The sequence below is a fragment of the Erpetoichthys calabaricus genome, chromosome 12 (genome assembly GCF_900747795.2).
Source record: "Erpetoichthys calabaricus chromosome 12, fErpCal1.3, whole genome shotgun sequence".
Taxonomy (NCBI): Eukaryota; Metazoa; Chordata; class Cladistia; order Polypteriformes; family Polypteridae; genus Erpetoichthys; species Erpetoichthys calabaricus.
This window is the reverse complement of record NC_041405.2, coordinates 107,996,147-108,008,892: the sequence shown is the minus strand read 5'-3', so window position 1 is coordinate 108,008,892 and position 12,746 is coordinate 107,996,147. Positions and strand designations below refer to the sequence as shown.

The window sequence follows — 12,746 nt, the reverse complement described above, 5'->3', positions numbered from 1 at the left end:
TTTCATAAATATAACACAACAGAAAGTATAAATGAAGCCTAGTATATCATATTAAAGGATTTTAGGTTGAAACTACAAATTACATATTTTTTATGTGTAACTGGGTGACCGTCCCTTGGTATTTTGAGCTTTAGTACAGTTATATCTAAGGGGAAAAGAAGAAAACCCCTTCACTGAGAGTTACACTACAACAAGTGTATGGAATCTGGAGCTGTTCAGTTAATTAACAGTTGTTTTAGTCCTTCAATTTTATTTTAAGCAACCAAGTTGGCTTAGTGTGAGTAAGGATTTGAGCATGACTGTGCCCTCTGATTGATTTGTTTTAGAAATTTAGATTGTACTATTACATATACACACATAGGGATATAGAGTGAAAAGCACTTTTAATGTTTTCATCTAAGGTTATGCACTGCATGCAGACAGGCACTAGAAATTAAAGCAGCACATTAATACTGCTAACATTATAAAAACATTATGAGATGGTACACATACATCTTCACCTATTACAATAAAACAATCATTAAGGAGTCCCTAAATAGAGGATATTATTTGATTTGTATTAGTCATCTTCACTTTCTCAAATAAGCCAGACATCAAAAGATACGAAATAAAAAAATACCTGTACACTGTTTACAAAAGAAGAAAAATAAATAAATGAAGAAGAGCTGTATGTAATACACAGTACATTAATGGTCTACAGAGCCACGATGTCTGTAGGTCACTTTATATTAGGAGTAGGCAAACATGTTCTTCAATGGCCACCAGAGCCTTCAGTGAGCCAGTCTGGCTTCAGTGTTAGGGTTACTGATTTAACTGTCATATTTACAATTGGCTTTTTAAGCAAATACTGTTTAAAATAGAAAATATTAAATATGAATAAAATATATTTTAAGCTGAAAATGTTAAATAACGAGGGCAGCACGGTGGTGCAGTGGTAGCGCTGCTGCCTCGTAGTTAGGAGACCTGGGTTCGCTTCCTGGGTCATCCCTGCGTGGAGTTTCCATGTTCTCCCCATGTCTGCATGGGTTTCCTCCGGGCGCTCCAGTTTCCTCCCACAGTCCAAAGACATGCAGGTTAGGTGGATTGGTGATTCTAAATTGGCCCTAGTGTGTGCTTGGTGTGTGGGTGTGTTTGTGTGTGTCCTGCGGTGGGTTGGCACCCTGCCCAGGATTGTTTCCTGCATTGTGCCCTGTGTTGGCTGGGATTGGCTCCGGCAGACCCCCGTGACCCTGTGTTCGGATTCAGCGGGTTGGAAAATGGATGGATGGATGTTAAATAACTATAAAAAACTGACCCAAATTATATTGATAAAAGATATTCACAAATTAATGAAAATTTATAAAATATGTTTCTTAACCTAGTTTTGCCTTTTTAAATTCTTTGAAGACCCACTTGCAGCTTGTTGAAACAAGCATTGGTAAGGGGGGGGGGGGGATGTTGGTCCCCCTTGGTGAAACAAGCACAATCGGGAGACTGGGTTGAAACAAGCTCACTTAGAAATTAAGAAACATCACACAGCACTGTCAATCATCAAGATGAACCACTGCAACCCATTCATGAATCGATGACGGCACACTACGACCCACCAGTGGCAACTCAGTGGTTGAAAAACACTTTTAAAGTAACAACAAAAACTTAAAGGGCCATAAACATAGAGAATATGTGCTCTGATATGTGTGTTTTCAGATAAGCATAATTCCAAGAGTAACAGAATGATATACTACAAAAGCAATCAAACCTGCTCCCACAAAAAGACTTGCATCATAAACTACTAATGCTCAACAAAGAGGAGAATATACACCAGAATACTTATGTCTTAACTGACATACAACTCCCTAAATAAATTGTAAACATTTTCAGTGGGTAATATTAAATGAGTCAAAGTATTCATATTACAATGAAAAGGTTTAGAAGAGTCATTGATTTGAGCAAGACCAGTGATGTTGGGACTTCAGCCTTCATTTGAACCACGAAACTGCAGGTTGTGAGCCACGTTTGTTTTAAACATCAATATCTGATTACTGTACTTACACACAGGAAGAAGAGAGATTTATGGGGTTTTTACAAAGTAAACAACACTCCCGATAGCTACAGGTGATCATATTACCTATCTTGTCAAGAAAAATGTGCTAAAATATTCTGGGTCCTGTATATCAGTGCTACCAAGTGCTGATCTTGAAAAAATGACAAACGTTTTTATAGATTGTGGTCATAAAACTTTAAATGTGTAACATAGCACTTTACAGTGTGAGAGAGGTGAATGAATCTTTCAGGAATTCAGAAAAGAACGCTCAACTAATCCACTCTAAGAAGGATATCTTGGACGTCTCTCTTTTCATTGTATTACAGCATACTTTTGCAACAATCTGAACATACTGCCTCACAGATTGCTTCATGGAGTGAGTTTTTGGTAAACTTCACTGCTTCCTGTTATGTGAGTGCATATGACCCTGTCAAAAATATTTTGTTCAAAAGGTAAAAGTAAAAAAGCTTTTTACACAGGGAACTGGTGAAAAGAAGCAAAAATGTATCATTAAACTAATACATAATTTTTAATTAAATGAATTAACACAAAATTGTGATGTAAAACATCTTAACTGCATTAAAAAAGAATGTATCAAAAGAAAAATCACTATTACATCAAATGTACTAAATAGTTCTCTAAAAATGTATGGCATGCTAAGACAGTGAAGCTTTGGATCATTTTCACAACAATCACCAATGAAATACTAAAGACAACAATATCTTAATTACAATACTAAAAAAACCTGGTGCTGATCCTACTAATTTCAATAATTTTCGCCCCATTTCTAACTTGCCCTTTATCTCCAAAATTCTTGAAAAAATAGTAGCTATCCAACTTCACACCCATTTATCTCACAATAATCTATATGAAAAGTTCCAGTCTGGTTTTCGCCCCCTTCATAGTACAGAAACGGCACTTGTTAAAATTACTAATGACCTCCTTATGGCTGCTGATTCTGGTCTAATCACTATTCTCATCCTCCTTGATCTGAGTGCGGCCTTTGATACTATTTGTCATACCACTCTCCTTAATAGATTATCTCTGATTGGCATTACCCACACTCCACTTGATTGGTTTAGATCCTACCTCTTAGGCCGCACTCAGTTCATACAACTTAAAACCTTCACATCCCAACCCACCACTGTTACTTCTGGTGTGCCCCAGGGCTCTGTCCTGGGGCCTCTTCTTTTTATTATTTACCTTCTTCCCCTTGGGAATATTTTTTGCAAATATAACATTAATTTTCACTGTTATGCTGATGACACCCAGCTCTACCTTGCTGGTAATCCCACCTCCTCTTTTCCACCACCCTCGCTTATTGACTGCATTGCTGAAATTAAATCCTGGTTTTCTTCGAATTTTCTTAAATTAAACAGTGACAAAACTGAGGTTCTCCTCATTGGTTCAAAATCATCATTATCCAAAACCAATAATCTTTCTCTTATTATTGATGACTTTGTTGTTTCCCCATCATCTCAGGTCAAGAGTCTGGGTGTCATCCTCGACAGTACTCTATCCTTCCAATCTCACATTAATAACATCACCCGGTCTGCTTACTTCCACCTACGTAATATTAATCGCATTCGCCCCTCCCTCACTCCTCACACCGCTGCCATTCTTGTTCATAGTCTTGTCACTTCTCGGCTGGACTACTGCAATTCACTCCTCTTTGGTCTCCCGAATAAATCTCTTCATGAGCTTCAGTTAGTCCAAAATTCTGCAGCACGTATCATCACTCAAATCCCATCTATTCACCATATTACTCCGGTCTTGCAGCAGCTTCATTGGCTCCCGATTAAGTTTCGTATTGATTTTAAGATTCTACTATTAACATTTAAGGCCATCCATAACCTCGCCCCTCCATATCTGTCTGACCTTCTTCATGTTGCCATTCCATCCCGTAACCTTAGATCCTCTTCCTCCACCCATCTGACTGTCCCTCCCGCCCGTCTAACCACCATGGGGAGCAGAGCTTTCAGCCGTTCTGCTCCCAAGCTCTGGAATTCATTGCCTGCGGATCTCCGAAATATCAAATCATATTCATCCTTCAAATGTAAACTTAAAACGCATCTGTTTAAAATGGCTTTTTCTTTTTCCTCCTGATTATAATGGTTTTGTTTGGTTTTAATTAATTTCTAGATTTTCTGATGTTTTAAGTTTTTTATAATTGTGTCTTTTATTTATTTATTTATTTATTTATTGTTGTTCGGTGTCCTTGAGTTCCCTGAAAGGCGCCTTGTATAAATAAAATGTATTATTATTATTATTATTATTATTATAAGCTTGTAAACCTACAACAGCCTTTTGTCTATCTTCAACATGTTAAAAGAAGAAAGGCACAGGTATATATTAGATTTATGAATAAGACAATTTAAGCACAGACACATAAAATGTATACATTTTGGCTATAACACATGCAAATATACTATACACACACACAAACAGTGTTAATAATTTAGTTAATCTGGCAGTTAGTTCTTTAGTAGTTCATTACTCTAAATAAATTTAATGTGATATATAGATCATGTGTAAAAGTTAGAGATTGGTGGTATCCTGTACTGTACAGACCAAGGAGATGTCACACATCTAAACATGCTAGATGGTGAAAGGACAGCAGATACAAGGGCTCACTCAGCAGGAAAATGGAGGAGGATATGCCGGTGTTATGGATGAGAGGAGAAGCAGGAGGGAAGAAGGTATGTAGATGCAGACTTATAGTGTATATTAAGGTCTCTGAATGACTTAGTGTTTGCCGTTTTCCTTGTGTGTATGGCTATGCAGTTCTTTTTTTTTTTTTTTTAAGAATCTTTTTTCTGCCTTCAGTAAACCCCCTTTTACTGGATTTTGAGTCATAAGTATTATTCTGGGTTTAGAGTCTGCTCAGGAGTGCCCCTATCTGTCACAACCCATCATACAAAATTACACATGCATATCTGATTATTACTGCATAAGAACAAGCAAGTTCACCATTTTTTATACAACATTTCAGCAATAAATTAAAGCAAATTTCAAAACTGAGTTGTAAAATGCAAAAATGGTTTTCCGATTTTACTCATGATACAAAAAAAAAAAAAAATCAAATATTCTAATTAACTTTAATCTCCAGTCCTAAGGAATCCCCCAGCTCCGGATTCATTTAAAATTTAAACAGATTAATTGAAATTTAAGTAGTACTAGGGTGTTGTACCGTGTTAGCCATTATGAATGTAGAAAAAAGCCAAGCAAAATGACACCTTTTATTGGCTAACTAAAAAGATGTAAATACAATTAATCCGTTCCAGACCATACGAACTGTATGTAAATATATATATTTTAAGTTTTTAAGCACAAATATAGTTAATCAAACCATAGAATGCACAGCGTAATAGTAAACTAAATGTAAAAACATTGAATAACACTGAGAAAACCTTGAACAACAGAGAAAACTAACACTGCAATAGTTCGCGCTATAGCGCTACCAACCACTGGCTAAAAAGACTTTTTTTAATGAGTTTTAAGCACAGGGAAAAAAATGAACATTTGAAAAAATCCGTAATTTAATAAACCACCAAGAAAAGTAACATTGTACCAATGCAAGCTACGAACCAATCGCTGTAAACAGAAGTGAAAACAAAATCAAGCCCAGTGCATTCGTTAACTGCCTTCCTACTTTATGCATCCAGCTCTCTCTCATGCTGCCTGTGTGTGTGTGTGTGTGTGTGTGTGTGTGTGTGTGCATCTCGTGCTCTCTCTCTCTTGCTTACTTGCTGCACAGGAAATGCACAGGGAGAGACTGAACGTATACAAACCGAAATGGAAACTGGCTTGTTCGTATACCGAGTGTGTGGTCGTGAACCGAGGCAAAAGTTTGGCGAACTTTTTGGTCGTAAACCGATTTGTACGTGTACCGAGTCATTCGTGAACCAAGGTTCCACTGTATATAGAAAATTATTATTTCTGCATATATTCTGCAGATTAAATATTAAATCAGACAGTGCGGTGTAATCTTTCAAAGTATTCAGCAAAAGGCATTATTATTTTGTATACTGCATTGAAAACACTTATTTTTTTATGAAGCAGGTTGGTATGTATAATGAAAGTAGTCTCCTTGTTAGGCATTTATAAATGTAAATGTCAAATGTCATTGTAATTTGCTGTTTTCGCATCCATCATGTCCACTGCCCTAAAAACTTATGGAAAAAATTTTCTAAACTGCAAGGTATTCCTTAAAAAACAACAAAATGTCTTATAAAAGTAACTCAAACTGTTCAGACATTTATTAAAAATAAAATAACTAAAATGCATGCAGCATTGATTAAGAAGGCACTGCTTAAAATAATTTTGAATGAAAACAATTACTAAAAATTGTGCATGTTTGGAAATCAGTGGTCTATTACTTTAAAACTTTATATATCTCTCTCTCTAAATAATTTGAGGTTTTATTTCTAAAAAATCCATATTCGAAAGACTGGTTGGTTTACTGGTACCACAGCTCAGCTCCCTCCTGCCTACAGTGTGACATATGCATTTTCTTCCATATACAGCACGTGCAGGATTCTTCCAGTGACCCTACTTTACTCTCCGCAATGCTAGATTAGTCCAGTGTGAATTAGTACACAGCACAAGTTTGCCATGCAATGAATTGGTGTCTTACACAGACCTTGATGTCCATTGCTACAGGGACTGAGATAAAATAAAAATAGAAATCATCAAAATAAAGTGAAACTTGGAAGGAAAAAAAAAACAACTTTTAACCCAGTATAACAGCAAGTTAACATACTTGCCCGGATGTCTCATGGGTATGCTGCAGATCACTGCAGTTCACAAAGAACCCACTGTACCGCATCTGTATTTACTGTTCCAGAGATTGTTCCCCCTCTGATCCAAAGTGTCCGACATTGCAACTATGCAGATAAACGCATAGTAATTACATCCATTTAAACAATAAAACTGTGTTGTGGTTGGAGGGAAGGGGCGCCTACTGTCACATCAAAGATTTGCCGACTTCCCAACTTTCCTGATAATGTAATATACATAGTGACGTCACTGACATAAGCATAACAACCACCGCAGGATCTGAAGATAATTATTTTTTACTTTATGGTTTCACACACGAATTTCACAGAAACATAATTACCGTGCTTATTTTAGTCTATTTACTATATTGACTTGCTGTTTTCTTCTAGTCCCGAACAGAAGAAATTTATTTCCACGTTAAGCTTACGTGGCATTAACTAGTCGGCTACAATGTTTAGACAAGACTGATCTAGTTAAATGGTGACGTATAATACCAAATAGTCTTCGTATACTATGTACAAATACATACATAAGTATACGTTAAAACACGAAAACAAAACACAACAAATATATGTATTGAATATAAATAAGAAAAATAAAATACTGCATTTAGACCCACTTTCTTTGTAACCAATATCCTGCATGAAATTAAATCATCAGTTCTTGACAACAGACTTTTTACTCAAAAATAAATAAATAATAACAAAAGTTTAATGTGTGGGGGGACGTAAGAGAGAAGTACCATCCTGCAGCCACTATCCCAACAAACAATGTATCTTCAGGCAACGATGTCTCCGAAGATAAGAAAAGACACAACCGACATCAAGCACAATAAACATTAAAATACTACAAAACGCCATGCATATTCACCGATTATGAACTAGGCTGCAACATGCAAACTGTTAAAATAAACACATTTTAAATGTCTGCACATTAAACCCGATAAGGTAACAGAGAGCAATCAGTTCCAACCAGATTTCTGGAAAAGAAACACCCGACAAATATTTCAGCACCATATCCCCCCGCCCAATCATTCATCCCATCCGAAACAAAAAAAAATCAAAGCCAATTTACCGCAATGTCTTACGCCGGAGTGCTGGAAGAGATGGCCGAACTTCTGCCAAAAGCAACTTTCATGTGATTTCGTGTACGACTCTCGCTTTCCTTTTATTTATTGTGCGTTTGTTCTGATTTTTTTTTTTTTTTTTTACTTTGAAATGAAAACAGTTCCCAATGTCCTTTTGTCCGTTCTCTCTCCCCCTTCGGTCACCACCCGCTGCCTTGTCTGCAATGAATGTCAGGCAGCTCCGCTTCAACCAGACCGCGCCGCCATAACGGAATGAGGGGGCTGGGCATGCGCCGTGTCGCGAGAGCGCTAGAGGCCAGGAGCGCCTGGTTGCTGTCGGTTGGCCGGCTGGGTGCGCGCGACTCTGCTGTACCTGTGCGTATGTCGTGTGCTGTGCTCTTCTAAGCTGGGCTGTGGACTGCGGTGCGCATTCTTCACACCTTTTTCTCACAGCAATGATTTATTTGCGTATAAATCGGTGGTAATTGGAGTTCAGAACACGGTCAGGGTAAATAGTTAAAAGCTGTTCTGTAAACCGCCACTGGTTTATTTATTTTGAGAAATATATATTTCATCTAGCGGCATGGTTTAATGTTTGGAAAACATTTTCTGAACTTTTAAATTTATACAGTTTCATATGGTTTGTTTTACTTCTATCAATGATTGGAAGATTTAGTTAACTCGGTATACAATTATAAATCTTTAACACACACATATATTATTTACAGGTATAGAAGTGTATACAGTACTACTATACATTCTATAGTATTATATACTAGCAAAATACCCGCGCTTCGCAGCGGAGAAGTAGTGTGTTAAAGAGGTTATGAAAAAAAAAGGAAACATTTTAAAAATAACGTAACATGATTGTCAATGTAATTGTGTTGTCATTGTTATGAGTGTTGCTGTGTTTTATATATATAAAATACACACACACACATATAAACATATATATACATATACACATATATATACATATCTACATATATATATATATATATATATATATATATATATATATATATATATATACATATACACATCCACATATCAACATATATATATATACACATATATACACACACACACGCTTTATGGGTGATGATTGTTTTAGTCTTTTTATCTTAATTTTATTTTATTGTAGAATCAACTCCTATCTGCGCACAGCAGGGCAGCCGTGGGCGGATGCGTATGGTGTATTCACTCCATGTTATCGTGCATTGCGCTGTCAGTGGTATTTTGATAAAAGAATTTGAACAACATATAAGAAGCGTATAAATTATTAAACAGTAAAACATTAACATTTAAGAAGTAAAGTTACATTAAGTACTACTGCAGTGCCTTCGGGTATACAGTACCTCATTTTTTGTTTGCCCATTACATGCTTAAATGTATACATTTTTTGGTGCACCTACCCGAGAACACGCGACATATAACCGAGCGTGGGAGAAGCATGGATTTTAAACACGCGTTGAGTTCATCTGCTGGTCTCCCTCGTGGAATAACTGGTAATGTTTGACTAAAATCTACAGCGAGTAAAACGACATTACCTCCTATTTTTTTTTTTACGATCTCTGAGATCTTGCTTTTTTCGGTTCAAGGCTTCATAAGCTCTTTTATGTTGTATGGTGTACTTATCCCAAACCATCATCTTTGAATGTTGCAAGACTTTCGCCTTGTATGTAGATCGGGGTAATTACATTCATTGCATTCCTAGTCTGAATCACAATCTCATTGTATGGGTGGTTACCTGGCACTGTAGGGTTGCCACCCGTCCTTTAAAATACGGAATCGTGCCGCGTTTGAGAATGAAATTGCGCGTCCCGTTTTGAATCAATACTGGACGTGATTTATCCCGTATTTTTTTTTATCATTTTTTTTTTTAAAGCAGCGTCTCATGCAAATCATCCCACACGCATTTTATGAAGATGCCTCCTTTCCTACTTTTGATTGGGTAATACTTGATGTCATCGTTAGTTTGATTGGTGTTTTTAACTGTCCAGTGAGGAGGGCGTGTCTTTTAAGTACAGTCTGCAAAGTGTTGGCACTGAGATGTGGCGTCAGCGCCATAGTTGAAGCCCCTAACGTTGCGGTCAGCAAGTCGGCTAACATCCGCCATGTGCCGTCTTTCAGTTGCGAGAAGCAGATCATAGAATGGTTGAAACTGTTGCCCCTAACGTTGCGCCACGGCGTGTGGTTCGTTTATACTTCGTGTCTTCTCATTAAACTTTTATCTCACGAATATATTATTGCAATCCGCAGCGGGAGCGTTTCTATAAACTTAATTTAAACTTACGTTTTACACCGTGCTTTGTTTCCCTTATGAACATGCTTGTATGCTTAACTCGCTCCGTTCTCAATTGTTTAATTAATTTTTTGCTCTTCGCTGTTTGCGGCTGTTCCTCCATTTCCCCCTACTTCGTTCTTTTATCTCGCGAATATGTTATTGCAATCCTTAACGGGAGCGTTTCAATAAACTGATTGAAAATAGTTTTGCATTTACCTTTTTAGTAAAAGGCGAGCTTTTAAGCCTGAGAAATCACCCCGTAAATGCACACGTTTAATTGGACATGTGTTAATATGTATGGTTACACAGTATTAAAAGACAGTGAACAACGTCAGTTACCTTTCTTCCCGCGTTTGATAAAAGGTGAGCTTTTAAGCCTGAGAAATCACCCCGTAAATGCACACGTTTAATTGCACATGTGTTAATATGTATGCTTACACAGTATTAAAAGACAGTCAAAAATTAACGTCATTTACCTTCGTTCCCGCGTGTGACTCGTGCTGTAAATGTCTTCCTTGTTTTTAGTTCACGTGATTACGTAGGAGGCGTGATGACGCGATACGTGACTCCGCCTCCTCCATTACAGTGTATGGACAAAAAATATGTTCCAGTTATGACCATTACGCTTTGAATTTCGAAATGAAACCTGCCTAACTTTTGTAAGTAAGCTGTAAGGAATGAGCCTGCCAAATTTCAGCCTTCCACCTACACGGGAAGTTGGAGAATTAGTGATGAGTGAGTCAGTCAGTGAGTGAGTGAGTCAGTCAGTGAGGGCTTTGCCTTTTATTATTATAGATATAGTATTGTATTGCATAGTATAGTATTGAATCAGTGCGGTAATGGGTCATTGTATGTCTGTACGTTGAACAGACGGATCAATATGTTTAATACCTCTCTATTTCCTAAAGGCTTGTAAAGGAATAGACGAGTTTAGAAATATGTTTAACATCCAGCTGCTGAAACGGCCAGAAGTTCGTCACTGACTGAAGGAAGAAAGCATTATCGCATTTTAAACGATCAGATTGTACAATGGCCCATCTATACTGATGCACATAGGTTATTAGAGACTTACACCTTGGGGGTGCTTGAACGTGTCCTGCAATGGACTGAAACCTCGTTCAGAGCTGCTCCCAGTATTCCGGCCGTTAAAACTACGACACTGGTCTATTAAGGATGCATGGATCAAGTACTAGAAACAAAAGTTTGTACGCTCCTTCCCAGGGGACTGACTCATTTACTGCACGCCGTCTACACCGAAGACATTACCAGGAAATATCGGGTATGAAAATAATCATTACTTTAGAGTAACATTTCAAAGTATTAAAATATAACACATTACGATCAATTCAATAACGGTTTAGTATCAGATTTCTTTTTATTTTGAAGCATTTATTAAACTCTGGTTGAAGGAATCGAAACACATCTAAACACATAAAAAAAAGTTTGATAAAAATGTGAGAATTTGTTTTAATAAAGTAGTATTTAAATTATTATAATTTATTCACTATAGTAGTGCATAATAAAAAAGTAGCGAGTATATGAGTACTTTTGGTAAAGGTTTGCCTGTAAGTATTTTGCTGAAGTTAAATTTTCGACAAGTGCAAACAATGGTTAGATACTGCCCTCTGTGGGCCGTCTTATCTATCTATCTATCTATCTATCTATCTATCTATCTATCTATCTATCTATCTATCTATCTATCTATCTATCTATCTATCTATCTATCTATCTATCTATCTATCTATTAAAAAGGACAAGAACATCTCCATTTGATTATTTGATTCTTATTTACTTTTATAATGCTTTCAATGTTTCTTGTAACTGAGCAATATGAGCAAAACTTGTAAGAAAAGGTGATATAGAAATATTTTTTCTGAACAAATGCCAAGAGACTGTTTAGGAAAAATATTAATTTAAATATAACAAGTTCATGATGTATTTCTGGATAATAACTCTTTGACTCTGAATAGTATCTTTTTGAAAGTACAGTTTTATTGTTCATAAGGCTAAAGTAGCATCAACCTGTTTTTTGACAAATGTAATAATTCACTTTTATTCTGTTCAAAACCTAGGCTAACATTTCTGAACACACTAAGGCTGAAGTCTGTAAATATCTTTTTTCCATTTCCCTAATAATTTTTAACACAGCCCCATTGCTGACAGTTTTTTATTGTATTAGTGTGCTAGTTAAATGCATTTAACATTAATATATCTTTATGCCTACTGATTTTTCTACTTATTTGACTCTCCAGCTCATTTCAGAAGACAAATCATGCAAATCATCCATCATCCAACCAGCTATATCTGCTGGAGCCAATCCCAGCCAACACAGGTCACAAGGCAGGAAACACACCCCGGGCAGGGCGCCAGCCCACCGCAGGCCGTGCGCACGCACACACACACACACACACACGCACACACACACACACACACAGACAATTTAGAATTGCCAATGCACCTAACCTGCATGTCTTTGGATTGTGGGAGAAAACCGGAGTATCCAAAGGAAACCCACGCAGACACGAGTAGAACATGCAAACTCCACGTAGGGAGGACCCGGGTTTCCTAACTGTGAGTTATTTTTACCCAAA

General features: G+C 36.9%; 1 protein-coding gene across 1 annotated transcript in view; it reads right to left on the bottom strand.

Moving 5' to 3' along the window:
• The window catches only part of LOC114662485 (fibronectin type-III domain-containing protein 3a-like), a 142,447-nt gene extending 134,201 nt beyond the window's left edge, over positions 1 to 8,246 (bottom strand). Inside the window, exon 1 of the mRNA XM_028815976.2 lies at positions 7,877 to 8,246. The gene's annotated coding sequence lies outside the window, so the exon portion shown is untranslated. The remainder of the gene's footprint in view (positions 1 to 7,876) is intronic.
• Positions 8,247 to 12,746: the final 4,500 nt, after the last annotated feature.